General features: G+C 42.0%; 1 protein-coding gene across 7 annotated transcripts in view; it reads left to right on the top strand.

Moving 5' to 3' along the window:
* PRUNE2 (prune homolog 2 with BCH domain) overlaps positions 1-17,280 on the top strand; it is a 444,626-nt gene that overhangs the window by 258,889 nt on the left and 168,457 nt on the right. The window contains exon 1 of one of the 7 annotated variants that reach the window (XM_075828264.1): positions 6,225-6,366. The exons of the other annotated variants lie outside the window; for them this stretch is intronic. The gene's annotated coding sequence lies outside the window, so the exon portion shown is untranslated. Of the gene's footprint in view, positions 1-6,224; positions 6,367-17,280 lie in introns of those variants that run through there. 7 annotated transcript variants of the gene reach the window in all.

The following is a 17,280-nucleotide window of genomic DNA, read 5'->3' as shown; positions in this document are numbered from 1 at the left end:
TGAGGGACGAGTCTAGATTTTGTGAATGCCAGGAGAACGTTACCAGCCTGACTGCATTTTGACAACTGTAAAGTTTGGTGGAGGAAGGATAATGCCAGTGGGGTAGCTATAGGGGTCGCAGCGGTCGCAATTTGCGACTGGGCCCGAAGCCAGGGGGCCCAAGGGCCCCCGCACCACATATATTTAGTTACCATAGTAAATGAGGCCTATATAATAAACTACACGGGCCTCTGTTACTATAGTAGTAGTATACTTACCCTCCTGGGCGCAGCACTAGTCCGGACGTCTTTCAACGTCATGACGTCACAACGCGCAGAACGTCATGACGCTGTATGGAGTCAGGACCAGCGCCCGGAGTCGAAGATGGGTAAGTATAAGATTACACTGTCTGATGGGAAGAGTCGGATACGATCCAGTACCGACCATCTGTTGTGACAAGCTGGAACTGGGGCGGCCACAGGCCACTATTATTGGGTTAGGAAAGGCTAAAAACTGTGGCCCTTCTCACCCTGGTAATGCTAGACTGCTGCTGCTTTGTTGTATCTGGCTGGTAATTTTAAAATTAGGGGGACCCCATGTCGATTAAAAAAAAAAATAATAATAATAATAATAATAATAAATGAAAAAAAAGTAACCCCCATTTTTCATAACCAGACAGATACAACAAAGCAGCAGCAGGCTAGCATTGCAAGGGTGGGAAGGGCCACAGTTTTTAGTCTTTCCCAGCTTAATATTACCAGCCTGAGGCCGCGCAAGTGCCCGACCATCCCTACAGATGGTACTGGATGATACCCGGCTCTTCCCAGTAGCCCTGGTGGTGGTGGATACTAGGGTGATAATAAGATACGTGTTAGCATATCAATCAGCCAGCAGCCATTACTAAGGAACTAGTAATAAAGTTTAAAAAAAAATAGAGACACATAGAAAAAATATTTTATTGAAATAAAAAACCCACGCACAACCCTCATTAACCATTTTATTGAGAATAAAAAAAACGCCATCATCATAGTAGTCCTCGAATCCGAAGTACAGATGTAGCCAACTTTACCTTGACTTTTAACGCATTAAATACACAGTGGCTAGATCTCTTATCTTGACTTTTTCAATGACTTTTCAATGGCTTTTGTTGTGTCATATCACTCTGCAGCAAGTTATCAGAATCAAGTTAAAGATGGCTACATCTGTAGTCCAACAACCAAACCTGTAAAAAATTTCAAACACAAAAAAATAATTTGTAACACATAAAACTGTCAAACAATTATTATACTTACCTTTCCTGGGTCCAGCACTGGGGCTGCAATGTCACGAACTACGCTGTTTCTGTAACTTTGGGAGTTATAGGGGGCAGCAGCACTAAAAGTGCAGCATCAACTCTAAATACAACCCTGCCTGTATCTAAGCCTATCATGTGTGATACTGTCTGCAGGTACCTGTATTTAATCCTATTATTTGTGATACTGTCCGCTGGGTCCTATATCTAAGCCAATCATATGTGATATAGTCAACTGAGCCGCTGTATCTAATCCTATCATGTGTGATACTGGGGGCTGAGTTTCTGTATCTAATCCAATCCATAGCTATAGGGGTTGTAGTGCTATAGATGCTTTGTCTCCTATATATATATATATATATACATATGTATATATATATATATATGTATATATATATATATATATTTATATATATATATAAATAAAAAGATATATATATATATATATATATATATATATATAGATATGTATATATCTATATATATCTATATATATGTATAGATATATATATATCTATCGGAGACAAAGCATCTACAGCACTACAACCCCTATAGCTATGGATTGGATTAGATACAGCAGCTCAGCCCCCAGATATATATATATATATATATATATATATATAAATAAAGAAGATTTGCAGCACTCCAATGTGAAAAAAGTGGTGGTTTATTCAATCCAAGAACAACAGCAACGTTTCAATCCTACAATAGGATCTTTATCAAGCCTCAGGCTGTTGCTGTTGTTCTTGGATTGAATAAACCACCACTTTTTTCACATTGGAGTGCTGAAAATTTTCTTTCTTTATATACTACTACACGTCCGAGGATCGGGACGTTTTGCTAGGCACCTGATCGATCGATTCTGTGTGAGTGCTGCTGCTTTCTTGTTTGAGATATATATATATATATATATATATATATATATATATATAAAATACAAAAAGAATGGCAGCACTCCGGCAGGTTTCGGTGAAAGAGGTGGAATTTATTTACCTTGCAACGATTCAGCTCACTCAATGGAGCCTTTTTCAAGCAAAGGCTCCATTGAGCGGGTTGAAACGTTGCAAGGTAAATAAATTCCACCTCTTTCACTGAAACCAGCTGGCGTGCTGCCATTCTTTTTGCGTTTTATATACTATTTGGATACTGGATTGGTATTCAAGGGCTTGCACCCGGAACATCCTTATTATCACTGTGCTGCTTTCCTACGGTCTTTTATATATTTTTATATATATACACTGTGTTCCAAATTATTATGCACATTGGATTTAAGTGTCATAAACATTTAATTATTAGTTTTTCAATTAAACTCATGGATGGTATTGTGTCTTAGGGCTCTTTGGATCATTGTAATCAATCTCAGACACCTGTGATAATTAGTTTGCCAGGTGTGCCCAATCAAAGGAAAACTACTTAAGAAGGACGTTCCACATTATTAAGCAGGCCACAGGTTTCAAGCAATATGGGAAATAAAAAAGATCTCTCTGCTGCCGAAAAGCGTGAAATAGTGCAATACCTTGGACAAGGTATGAAAACATTGGATATTTCAAGAAAACTTAAGCGTGATCATCGTACTGTGAAAAGATTTGTGGCTGATTCAGAGCACAGACGGGTTCGTTCAGATAAAGGCATAATGAGGAAGGTTTCTGCCAGACAAATTAATAGGATTAGGAGAGCAGCTGCTAAAATGCCATTGCAAAGCAGCAAACAGGTATTTGAAGCCGCTGGTGCCTCTGGAGTCCCGCGAACCTCAAGGTGTAGGATCCTCCAGAGGTGTAAGTGTGCATAAAGCTATTATTCGGCCACCCCTAAATAATGCTCACAAGCAGAAAAGGTTGCAGTGGGCTCAGAAATACATGAAGACTAACCACGAAGCTAATAAGGGGCATGGAGAATTTAAGTTATGAGGAAAGATTGAAAGAATTAAACCTATTTAGCCTTGAAAAAAGACGACTAAGGGGGGACATGATTAACTTATATAAATATATTAATGGCACATACAAAAAATATGGTGATATCCTGTTCCTTGTAAAACCCGCTCAAAAAACAAGGGGGCACTCCCTCCGTCTGGAGAAAAAAAGGTTCAAGCTGCAGAGGCGACAAGGCTTCTTTACAGTAAGAACGGTGAATTTATGGAATAGTCTACCGCAGGAGCTGGTCACAGCAGGGACAGTAGATGGCTTTAAAAAAGGGTTAGATAATTTCCTAGAACAAAAAAATATTAGCTCCTATGTGTAGAAATTTTTCCTTCCCTTTTCCCTTCCCTTGGTTGAACTTGATGGACATGTGTCTTTTTTCAGCCGTACTAACTATGTAACTATGTAACTATGTAACTATGTTGTTTACTGATGAGTGCCCTGGATGGTCCAGATGGATGGAGTAGTGGATGGTTGGTGAATGGCCACCATGTCCCAACAAGGCTGCGACGTCATCAAGGAGGTGGCGGAGTCATGTTTTGGGCTGGAATCATGGGGAGAGAGCTGGTAGGCCCCTTTAGGGTCCCTGACGGTGTGAAAATGACCTCTGCAAAGTACGTCGAGTTTATGACTGACCACTTTCTTCCGTGGTACAAAAAGAAGAACCGTGCCTTCCGTAGCAAAATTATCTTCATGCATGACAATGCACCATCTCATGCTGCACAGAATACCTCTGTGTCATTGGCTGCTATGGGCATAAAAGGAGAGAAACTCATGGTGTGGCCCCCATGTTCCCCTGACATCAACCCTATTGAGAACCTTTGGAGCATCCTCAAGCAAAATATCTATGAGGGTGGGAGGCAGTTCACATCAAAACAGAAGCTCTGGGAGGCTATTCTGACATCCTGCAAAGATATTCAAGCAGAAACAGCCCCCTTGTAAACAGCACCAACACAGCCCTCCTTGTAGATAGTGCCACACACAGCCCACTGCCCCCCTTGTAGATAGCGGCACACTCCGCCCTCTTGTAAATAGCGGCACACTCCCCTCTTGTAGATAGTGCCACACACAGCCTGCCACCCCCCTACTATATAGCGCCACACTCCCCACCCCTTGTAAATAGAGATACCCTGTAAACAGAGCGGAGAGCGGTAGCCTACCTCTACCACTCTCCGCTCTGCCTGACGTGACTCACTGGAGGAGCCGAGGAGGTCATGCGGCGCAGGCAGCGGCGGAGTTCCTTCTGACTAGGGTCGGTGACAGCCCGGGAGTGGACCAGTGAGGTCAGGTGATAGCTCAGGTGACTGGACTTGTCCACTCCCGGGCCGTCACAGACCCCAGTCAGAACGCCGCTGCATGAACTCCTGGCTCTTCCTAACGCTGATCGCTGCTGCTGCTGGTGTCCGACATACAGGGCGCCTATCAGCAGCGATCAGCTGCTCTTCCACGGCACCCCTTCCCCTAACACCTAGTTGCGGCGAGGGTACATGCCCCGCCTGCCCCCGCTAGCTATGCCCCTGCATAAGGGATGCCCAGCACTACCTCACACCAACAGGATAATGTTGCAGAATGCTAAACCACTATTTAAAACAAAGGTACTCGTGTGACATCTGAATCATGGATTGCCCTTAGGCAAATAACTCTTAAGCATCTAAGATATAATGAAATACATTTCTGTCTATAGCAGGTTGCATTTAAAGGTACAGGTCTTGGGGAGTGGGTACTTATTGGGAATTCATTTGGTAAATTAGATTAAGGCCTCATGCACACGAACATGCTTTTGCAGCCGCAATTCCCCCGAAAATCCACGGGAGAATTGTGGCCCCATTCACTCCTATGGGGCCATGAACACGACCGTGGTTTTCACGGTCCGTGCATGGCCCAGGAGCCCGGACCGCAGAAAGAACGGGCAAATCTTATTACGGCCATGTTCTGCAGTCCGGGCTCATTGAAAATAATGGCCGCGGCCATGTTCATGGCCCGCGATTTGCTGGCAGCTCGAAAGTGTCACTCCATGGCCGGCCGACCCGAAAATCACGGCCGTGCACATGGCTACGGTTGTGTGCATGAGGCCTAATGCTGGATGTCACTGGACTTTATATATCTGGTGAAGCACTTGAAACTTTCCGACAGGTTTTTTTTTATTAAATACTTGTATTTTCCATGAAAAAAAAAACAATTTGGGAATATCTCTTCTGCATTTGACGACTCCTCTGTTAATCCTCCTGGAAAAGGATGAATCAATTGGCAACTGGGCGTTACCATACCCCTGTCAATAGAATGTATCTTTTTACACAATCTTACATGGCCAGCCCTGATTGCATATTGTCAGAGTATATGGGAGTGAACTCAATTGACAAAAGACATGGTAACAACCACTTATCAATTTATTGATACATTTTCTAGGAGAATAACAGAGGAATGGCACAATGCAGGGTTCTAAGAAAATATATTCCAGTCAGGAGATCCGACAGGTCCTCCTTAAGGGAGAATATACAGTATCTCTATAGCATATATCCATTTAAGGGGGTATTTATGAGATCACTCTTTTATATTATGACAGTTCCATTTTGTTATTAATTAGTTCAAAACAAGATACAGGTCATGCCAAAATTCACAGCAGCACAGATTATTTTTCAAGAAATGCAATACTCATCGTGACCACTAAGGGCCCTTTTACATCGGCCCATTTTGGACCTAACAACGAGCGCCCCATGTAAAAGGGCCCTAAGTCTTATAATATGGATATCTAATTATATAAATGATTTACCCTAATGTGCATTCATTTAAATACATTAGGATATTAGATCGTAAATTCTGCTAACTAGAAAAACATTTAATTCTGCATGGTCTAATATATCATCGCTAGATATAAAAGCCAAAGAGAGCATCGCTTACTCTGTAAATAACGCATCAAATATTGAATGGGCTAGCATCATTAATAGCCTTCATGTCAATTTCATTGAGTCCTCCTCAAACTGCCCTTCAAACCACTGCATCTGCTTATGCTTTCCACTGCATTTAGTCGCTGCCAGAAAGCAGGTGATCATCTCTATTTAGATGTGCCAGCGATCATGTGATCAGAACATGGTGGAACGCTGTATTCCATGCAAAACAAAGAGGGATGCTGAAAATACAGTAATTCTCAGCAGGAAGGGGCGCATCCGAAGCTTTTGCAAGGTAAATTTGTGTTTACAAAGGATGACTGCAATTGTTAACCCATGCTTAAACAGGCCTTTGTTTGCTTCTCACAAAAGAAGCAGCCTGGAGAATGGAACAGAGCTGACCGGGTGCGATGCTCCGAGGCTTTGCTTCCTCTTGTATCCATCATTAATTCCACCTACAGTATATAATCTCTTGACACTGTATATAATACACATGACACTGATGCTTCATTTCTTCTACATGATTTATGGGATGGATTATGATGGAGTTTGTTTGATCTTGCATATCATCCGCATCTGACATGAGCTACTATTTACAATGGCTAAGGCATAGGCGCAGCCTGTAAAGTCAACCATCTAGCTGTCACACTACTATCAAGCATCTATCTCTTACTCTCTACATTGTATTATGCTTCTCTTATTTGCATGTGCAAATCAGTCATATTAGATCATAGTACCATTATTCAGATGACAAAAATAGAACACGTAGTCATATTTTTTTTTACATAATATGCTAAATGGTCCTGAAATAGAGACGGCAAGGAGGGAGGGGGTTGCTTGCTGGCTTAAAATAATTAACCCTTGCCTATACATACAATAATGCTGCTGCGTATGGTTGTCGTTTTCTATTGAACTGCAAGAAAAATTGGTAGTTTTGTTCATGTTCATCTATGTTTATAAGGCCTGTGCTCGTGGTGTTATAAAATGATCTGTCAGTACCAAGAACTGTCATATAGTACTAAAAATATAGCAGCATGGTGGCTCAGTGGTTAGAATTGTTTCCTTCCAACACTAGGGTCCCGGGATTAAATCCAACCAAGGACAGTATCCGCGTGGAGTTTGTACGTTCTCCCTGTGTTTAGGTGGGTTTCCTCCAACTTCTATACAGCAGTGTGGAATATGTTGGTGCTGTATAAGCTACTGAAATAGGGAATAGTAGTATAACAGCAAACTTTTATTGATTACTGCAATGTCTGAGAAATATTTAAAAGACTATAATATGCTTTCAAATTGCGAAAACATTATTAAAAACTTTAGGCCCAGTTTCATTTAGGGGTATGACTAGAATTCATAGGAAATTAGATGGCCCCCATCACTTAGTGATAGGAATCTAAAACAGCAATATAAGTAGCAATCATTGTAAGTATGGATAATAGCACCACACATCAAAGAACCCACATAGTAGTGTTACATAGCAGAAAGCCACCAATTAGTTATTTCCCACAATGGAACAATGTTTTTGCAACTTAAATGGGGCCCCTAAACCCCTGGGCCCTCTATGGCTGCTACGGCAATAGCAAGGCTCATGGTTGCATTTATTAAAATTACTGGGGAGATGTCTGTTCTCTTTATGCTCTGGCGGGTCAGCTGTGCCTGAGCCATGTTAATTTATTTAAATACTGAGCCACATCAATGCCCAAAGCCATGAACAGTAGAAATTATGATGTGTACATTAATCCTGATGAGGTTAGCTTGTCATTGAAGACAGGTGCAGAGGTGCTGTAGACATTTGGTATAGAAGTAGCTAAGGCCACCAAAGGAAATTATTATAAGGACACGAACTACACCTAACAAGCTTTATCAATATTTAATTTGCTCAGACGCAGCTGTACTTCCTCCTGTGTTACCAGGTAATATTGGGTGAAGAACCTTTATCACTGTCCCCCTGAATATCTGGCACTGGGAGCTTATCTGTAAACACAGAGGCAAAGTATGTGTTTAACTGGTTCCCGACCGCTGGCTGTGTTTTTACAGCCAGCGGTCAGGGACGGGTCCTTAAAACCTGCACCATAGACTTTTTACGGCTCAGGTTTTAACTTGCTGCTCGAGCGATCGGGCAGCTGAATGTCGGGTCTCCGGCTGTCAGTGACTGCCGGGGACCCTGAGGAGAGGATAGGAGCAGCTTTCGCTGCTTCTGTCTTCTCTGATCACTTGTACACAGCGCTCAATGAACGCTGTGTATAGGAATAGAGGCAGCAGCCGTGCCACTGTCTCTATTGCTCCCGGTGTTCATGTGACTGGTCACATGATCGCCGGGTGCCGTTAGACCCAGCACAGCCCTATTAGTGACAATCGTCACTATGAGAGGGCTGATTTCCCCTGTAACTGGGGCTGCTGTGCAGCTTCATTTACAGTGGAAAAGCATGGTGTAAATGAAAGAAAAAATTATAAAGTTTCCCAAAGGTCTTTTTTGACCTTCGAGGGACAGACCATAGTAATAAAAAAAAATAAAAGTAAAGCAAAGTGCAATTTTTTTTTATAATAAATACACATAAAATACCCACCAGAAAAAAAAAACGTTCCCCCCCTGCTAATCATTGTTGTAACGCTAGCACTGACCCAATTAGCCTAATATAGACATGTAATATATTAAAACTTACGGTAGACAATAACGATCACAAATAAAAGGTCTATTTTAGGGTAAAACTATGTTATTACCAAAAAAAAATAGCTGAAATGTAAAAAAGCTTATTTTTTTACTATTATTTTCAAACTCAAGAATAAAAATTCTAAAATAGCAAAAACGATGTGTATAAAAACAATTTAAAAAAAAGAAACATGCATTGTCTACGAAAAAACATGGCAAAAATCACGTCGTTAGCCCAACAAATAAAAAAGTTATAGCCATTTAACTAACACGTGCTAAAAAGGGCTAAACGGTGTCTGGTCCTGAAGGCTCAAAATAGCCCGGTCCTGAACCGGTTAATATCTCGGCTCTCCCTTTGTCCTTTACAATTATATTCCCATGCTCATCTTTAAGAAGGCCAAAATTATCAGATTTATTCTTTTTGGCATTTATATATTTATAATGTTGTTAGCGATTTGTTTTTTCTGTGGATAACTTTGCTAACTTGATTTCATTAAATTTTCTAGTGAGATCTTTGTAAGTCTGGAATGCTTTTGCTGAGCCCTCAGCCCTCAATTTTATAAATGCTTTTTGTTTTTGTTTTATTATATTCAGTATTTCCCTATTAAGCCATATTATTCAGTAATTCCCTATTAAGCCATATTATGTCTTCTTTTATTCCTAGACATTTTGTTACCAGTGGGTATAAACTTACTACACGATTCATGTAATATATCTTCAAAAATTCCCCCTTTCGCTCCAGTATCCCTATTTACCATTACATGATCCCAGTCAACACGACTAAGTGTTTCGCTCAGTCGATTGAATTTTGCTTTTCTAAAATTCCAGGTTTTTGTAGCTCCCCTTCGTATTGTTTTATTGAAAATTATATTAAAACTTACCATATTGTGGTCATTATTGCCCAAGTGCTCCCGGACCTCCATATCTGATATTGTGTCTGGTCTATTAGATAAGACCAGATCCAGCACATTATCCCCTCTGGTTGGTTTATCAACCAACTGAGTGAAATAAATGTCTTGAATTGTGTATAAAAACGTTGAGCTTTTAGCACATCCAGCGGCCTCTATGTCCCAATTAATGTCAGGATAGTTAAAATCCCCCATAATAAGGACCCCATTATGATTTACTTTTCTATTTGTTGCAGCATTTCATCCTCAGCCTGTTCCGCTATGTCCAGTGGCTTATAACAAACTCCAATTAGTAGTTTACCGTTATTAATCGCTCCATGAATATTTACCCATAAAGACTTCACACTGTCACAGTCTCCCCCAATGTCCTCATTCAGGACTGGTCTTAGGCTGGATTTTACAAACAGACAAACCCCTCCACCTTTTTTATCTTTTCTATCCCTTCTGAATACAGTGTAGCCCCCCACACTTGTTACCCGGTCATGGCTTTCATCCAGACAGGTTTCTGTTATGCCCACTACATCATAATCCATGTCAGTCATTAGAATCTCCAACTCGTCCATTTTACTTGCAGGACTTCTTTCATTTGCCAGCATACATTTCATCTCACCGACACCTTTATTTTGCTATGGTCCATATTTATTCCTAGTCACTTCCTTACTTGGCATGTTAACCCCAGCCTCAACTAAATCTAATCCCGCTTGTGTATCCCCACCCTCCCTCCACCCAGATCCTAGGTTAAAAGCTCCTCCAGCCATCTAACCATTCTAGAAAGACCAGCATTTTTGTTTGCATAAATGAGTGCTTTGTAGACCCCAAAATTATTGTATTACTGTAGATCAAAGTTGAACAGTGGGTGTTCTAGGGAAGACTGTTGGGTTGTAAAGCACAGTCATCAGCTTGAAATACTTAATGAATTTGTTTGTGTCTTGGGCCCAAAGCGACATAATTTGCTACACTTAGACTTGGTTCACACCTGCGTTGGTGTGTACCGTTGTTCTGCTCCATCAGAGATGCAGAACAAGGGAATGACTGAACCAATGGTTCCGTTGCAAAACGGATACCGCCAGTTGCAGACGGAACCAATTGACTTTAAAGGGTTTAGTCGGCTTCCCGTCGGGGTGTCCGTGATTTCACCGGACACAATAGCGCAGCATGCTGCGCTATTGTCTCCGGTAAACTCCGGCAAAACCTTCCAGATCTGCGACGAAGGCCCCTAATGGAGCCTCCAACGCAGATGTGAACAAAGCCTTAGTCTTAAAGGGGTATTTCCACTGAAGGCATATCCACCTTTAGGACCCCTGCCTATTAGAAAAACAGGGTTTATATGATCACTATTTCAATTCAAGTCATCCATCAGTTCCTGTATATAGGAAGAGATAAAGTGGAGAGAAAGATAAATATGTGTGTCATGTCCATGGCCGCGGGCCATCAGGCTCACTCACCTCCTGACGGCCACAGCCATGGGTCTGCGAGCGCTGGTCCCAGTCTCCTCAGGAGATGCCAGCGCTCACTTCCACTTACCTCGGCCGGGTCCCGTAGGGTGCGCGCGCACACTCAGGCCGGCTCTTAAAGGGGCACCGGACTTTTATGCTTAATTAGCTAATGAGCACCCTGGACTATAAGAAGGGCCCAGCTCCTTCTTCCCATGCCTGAGCGTTGTTGCCGTACCCAAAGTTTGTCTATGCAAATGGTCTCCTGGTGTCTTCCAGTTCCCAGTGTCTCCCGTACCTGTATCCTGTATCCCGTGCTATCCTGGTCAAGTGCCATGCTGAGCTGCAGTCGTGCTGTGCTGAATACCACGTCTGTCCTGCTATACCACGCCAGACTTCTGCCTGCTGCCTAGTCCCAGCCGAGCCTGCCTTGCTACTGTCCGAGCTGCCACAGGTACCCTATACGAACTATAGACTGTTACCTGCGTCCTGTTGGCCAGCTGCCATACCGCCAAGGCGGTACGGCCCAGTGGGTCCACGAACCCAACGTGACAATGTGTTTCTAGCCATTGTAGTCTATGAAGTTATGGAAAAAGCAGATCGTGCTGCTGTTTGGATTCCACTGTTCTCCTGATCTCCAGAGATGGGACGCCCACCTGTCAGTTCAGAATGTTCTATATGGTTTTCCGAAAGCTTCCTGAAAATACATCTGTGTTATCAGAATTGAAGACATTTTTTTTTCCTATTTGGTTGCACTTTGATGAAAATGAGTCACTGATTTTCATGAGGTTATAAGAGATAAAAAAATTAAAAAGTTTACTTTTTTCCTAACTAAAAATATATATGGAATCCTTTTTTTTTTAATAGTATATTTTTTATACAATTTTCTTTACATCATGGGGCAGGCATCTTGCCTTTGTTGCTCCAGACACATGATGCATTGACTTCAGTTGGAGAGTATTGTGAGCATGCTCTGTGACATGTGCAGAGGTCACTGTGCAGAGAGAGAAGGAAGTGATCTGTCCCTATCATCTACTGTCAACTGTGTGATCCTGTGTTATCTGGACGCTTCTAATCCTTTCCTCTGATAGTGAGATAACTGTTGCCCATACACCAAGTGTACACAGTAGAAGTTGAAAAGTGATCTTTACAAAACAGAAAGTGTTTGCTTATAGAAAGTGCACAGTAAGGCCTTATTCACATGAATGTATTTCACGTCCGTGTTACGCGAGCTAAAACAACAGACGTCACCCGGGTCGTTTGCAATTCAATGGGGCCATTCAGACATTCAGTGTTTTTCATGCAGCATGTGTCCGCTGCGTGAAACTCACTGCATGTCCTATTCTTCTGCGTTTTTTGCGCATCACGTACCCATTGAAGTCAATGGGTGCGTGAAAATCACTGACGTCATCCGTGTGCTTTCAGTGATTCACGCAACGGTTGCTAACGTAAAAAACGTGTGACATACGGATGACATACGCGCGTAAAAAAAAAACGGCTTCCGTTTGTCTCTGTTTTGACGGAATCAATAGCGTAGTCGACTCTGGTTTCTGTTTGTGTCAGTCAGGGCTCCGTTCCGACGGAAAACCAACATATATATATATATATATATATATATATATATACAAAACAGCAGGAAAGCAGCTCTGTGCTGAGAGCATCAGTCCAATACCCAATACCCAAATGGTAGAAAAAAAACAAAGAATGGCTTCCGCTCTTCTGGGAAGGCTTTCTACAAGATAATGGAGTGTGTCTGGGGGAATTTTTGCCCATTAATCCAAAAGAGAATTTATGAGGTAAGACACGGATCTTAGATGAGAATGCCTGGTTTGCAATCTCTGTTGTAGTTCATCCCAAAGCTGTTCGATGGGGTTGAGGTCAGGGCTCTGTGCAAGCCAGTCAAGTTCGCCTACGCCAACCTCATCCAACCATGCTTTTTTGGACCTTACTTTGTGCACTGGGGCACAATCATGCTGGAACATAAAAGGGTCTTCCCCTAACTGTTCCCACAAAGGGACTGAATGAAACACCTAAATTCAATGATTAACCCCTTCCCTGCCGTAGCCATTTTTCAGATTTTCATTTAATTTTTTCCTCCCACTTTCCAAAAGCCATAACTTTTTTATTTTTCCGTCAATACATAGTCCAATGAGGGCTTGATTTTTGCGGGACGAGTTGTAGTTTTTCATAGCACCATTTATTTTACGATATAGTGTACTAGGTAATGGGAAGAAAATTGATTTTAATTGTGGGGTAGAAAATGAAGAAAAACAGTGATTCCTCCTTTGGTTTTTGCGCTTAGTTTTTATGGAATTCACCGTGCAATTAAAACGACACGTTACCTTTATTTTGCGGGTCAATGCATTTACCGCGATACCAAATATATATAGTTTTTTTTTATATATATTACTACTTTTACAAGGAACAAACTGTGCAAAATAAAGTTTATTTTGTGTCACCAAAGCCTTAAATTTTTCCATCAATTAAGCGGCATAAGGGCATATGTTTTGCAGGATAAGTTGTTGTTTTTAATGGTACCATTTTGGGGTACAGGCAAGGTTTTGATCAGTTTTTATTACATTTTTTAGTGGGAGATGAGGTGACCAAAGAGCAGGGATTCTGGAGTTTTCATTTGTTTGTTTTACGGCGTACACCATACGGGTTAAATAATGATATATTGTAATATTTCAGACTTTTACGGACGCAGCGATACAAATCATGTTTATTTATTTATTATTTTTACAATGTTTTAGGGGGGAAATGGGAAAAGTTTTTTTTTTTTTACTTTGCTTTAATATAAAAAAAATTGTAAATAAAAAAAACTTTAACAGATTTTTACATTTTTTATTAGTCCCCCTAGGGGACCTAAACCCGTGATCGTTGGATCACTTGCACTATATACTGCAATAATGTATTGCAGTATATCGTCTTTCTGACAGGCTACAGTAGCAGGGCTTAATAGGAGCACAAAGATGGCAGACCTAGGGGCCTTCATTAGGTCCTCAGGCTGCCATAGCAACCAGCGGCACCCCGCGATCGCATCGTGGGGATGTACCTAGCTGTTAGAGGGGGTCGCCCCCCACTTCCTAACGATTTAAATGCCGCTGAAGCTATTGATCGCGGCATTTAATGGGTTAAACTAGCAGTATCGCTACTGTAAATGTTGGTTATAACATACCGCCAACACCCGTATTGTATGGAGCGGGCCCAGCCCGTGAGTCGCTCCATACTTCCCTCTACCCGGCTATGACTTAGGGACATGGCCGGCCTTAGATGGTGCCCCGTGCAAAATTTTCTTTCGGTGCCCCACCCCATCATAAAAAACATGCCCTATAAAAAAGTATAATGCCCCCCACATTATAATGCCATTTTTAGTGCCCCCAGACAGTATAGTGCCCTTTATAGCGTCACCACACAGTATAGTGTCCCCCACACAGTATAATTTCCCCTTAAGTGCCCCCACAGAGTATATTGCCCCCACACAGTATAATGCCCCTTTAGTGCCTCCCCACACAGTATAATGCCCCTTTAGTGCCCCCATACACTATAATTCTCCTATGACTGCCCCATACACTATAATAATAATATTTAATAATATATTATAATCCCCTTAAGGACACAGTATTTTGTCCTCTAAGTGTGCCCACACAGTATAATGCCTCCTTTAGTGCCCCCACAGTATAATGCTCCCTTTAGTGCCCACACATAGTATAATGTCCCCCAAGTGCCCCTACACAGTATAATGCCCCCTTTAGTGCCCGCCTACAGTATAATACCACCTTTAGTGCCCCCACAAAGTATAATGTCCCCCTTTAGTGCTCCAACATAGCATAATGCCTTTTAGTGACCCCTACACAGTCTAATGTCCCCTTGTGACCCCCGCACGCAATATAATGCCCCCACTGTCACACAGTATAATTATGCCCTCCTCACACAGTATACAGCCCCCAACAGCCCCCTTATACCCCCACCATGCCACTGTGTAATTGAATAATTATGTATAAATAATTGCTGCCTTGCAGTCTGGAGACCCGGGAACCGAGCGGTGGTTGATTTTACTCACCACTCGTCCGGGCGCTCCTGAGTCCTTCTCTATTCTGGCTCCCGACGCTGCACTGTGACACACAAACGTGCATCACTGGCACAATCTCCCCTTGTAGACAGTGCCATACAGCCACCAACATCCCCCTTGTAGACAGTGCCATACAGCTCCCCACCTCCCTCTTGTAGACAGTGCCATACAGCCCCCCACCTCCCCTTATAGACAGTGCCATACAGCCACCACTTCCCCCTTGTAGACAGTGCCATATAGACCCCCACCTCCCCCTTGTAGACAGTGCCATACAGCCCCTCACCTCCCCCTTGTAGACAGTGCCATACAGCCACCCACCTCCCCCTTGTAAACAGTGCTTTATAGCCCCCAGCTCCCCCTTGTAGACAGTGCCATACAGCCCCCCACCTCCCCCTTGCCATACAGTCACCCACCACCCCCTTGTAGACAGTGCCCCCCAAACAAATAAAACCAAAATATTATATTCCCCTAGGCCCTGTTCTGACGATGAACAGAGCTGCTCCACAACGCTGACGGGATCCTTGCGTAGGCGGGCGTGATCCATTGACATTATCACGCCGGCCAGTAGCCTAGAAAATGATAGAGCAGCGAGGTACCTCCCTGCTTTGCCATAGCGTTCAATAGTATCTGCATCCTAAAGACTAAGATACTATTGAATGTGGCGTCACTACTGCTGTAGCAGCTATAGTGGCTGCTAACAGTGCCACGTAGAGCAGAGAAGAAGCGCCCTGGCGGAAAGACAGCTGCAGAATCGCCAGGCCCGAGCGCTTCAGAAACACAAGCAGGGGAAGGGAGCCAGTGCGGCGCCCCCTTCCACCTGCTGGAGTGATGCGCCCTAGGGGACGACACAAGTCACACACCCCAAAGGCCAGCCCTGCGTAGGCATACGTCAAATGTCGGAAAGTAGTTAGGAGATGTGTCCCAATACGTTTGTCTATATAGTTTGTGTATATATATATATGTTTATTAATGTATTAATGTTTAACATTACAACTTGATTTAACCAATAGATTATTTTCTGAGAATAAATTCCCTTGAATAAATATAGCATTTGATATTAGCATACAATGAATTGAAATAGCTGTAATCATCATGTTGGCAAAGTGTAAGGTGTTTTTTGTTTTTTTTAAATAAATTTCCTTGCAGATAATGCTGTGTGTAAACTTTCATTGTTTGTAATGGCAGGTCCTCTTTCTATTGCTTCCTTAACCCCTTCCTGCTGCAGCCATTTTTCGGATTTTAATTTTTTCCTCTCCACCTTCCACAAGCCATAACTTTTTTTTATTTTTCCGTCAATAGCAGTATTAGGGCTTGATTTTTGTGGGATGAGCTGTAGTTTTTCATGGCACAATTTACTGCAATATATAATGTTCTGGGAAAAAGGAAAACAATCCTTTGTGGGGTGGAATAAAAATAGGTTTCGATTTTACGGCTTTCACCGTGCAATAAAAACAACATATTAACATTATTCTGCGGGTTGTTTATACGATTTTATATTTTACTGCTTTTACAAGGAAAAAACTAATTGCAAAAATTAAATTAATTTTGTATTGCCCCATCCTGAGAGCCATAACTTTTTTATTTTTCTGTCGATTGAGCGGTGTGGGGGGTTATTTTTTGCGGGACGAGCTGTAGTTTTAAATGGTACAATTTTGGGGTACATTCGAGTGTTTGTTCACTGTTTTTTCCATGCTCTTTTGGTGGTGACCAAAAAATAGCGATTCTGTGGTTTAAAAAAATGTTTTACGGTGTTTACCTTTCAAATTAATTAATGTTATATTGTAATAGTTCAGGCTTTTATGGATGCAGTGATACCAGTTATGTTTATTTTTTATTTATTTTTTTACAATACTTTAGGGGGAAATAAGGAAGTTGTTTTTTTTTTACTTTTAATAGTTATTTTTTGTGTGCACAAAAAAAGCCTTTATTTTACTCTTTTTTTATTAGTCCGTTAGATCGCTTCCATGATATACTGCAATACTAATTTATTGCAGTATATCATGATTTTGACAGTCTCCTAAGAAGCCCTGCGGGAGACGGCTCCATAGGAGTACGAAGATGGCAGACTTGCCATGCCAACCATCGGCACCCCATGATCGCGTTCCGGGTGGGGCCATGTTCTGTCAGAGGGGGTTGCACCTCTCTTTCT

The sequence above is a fragment of the Rhinoderma darwinii genome, chromosome 1, assembly GCF_050947455.1.
Source record: "Rhinoderma darwinii isolate aRhiDar2 chromosome 1, aRhiDar2.hap1, whole genome shotgun sequence".
NCBI lineage: Eukaryota > Metazoa > Chordata > Amphibia > Anura > Rhinodermatidae > Rhinoderma > Rhinoderma darwinii.
Note: the sequence above shows the minus strand (reverse complement) of the source record. Positions and strands in the feature narration are given on the sequence as shown.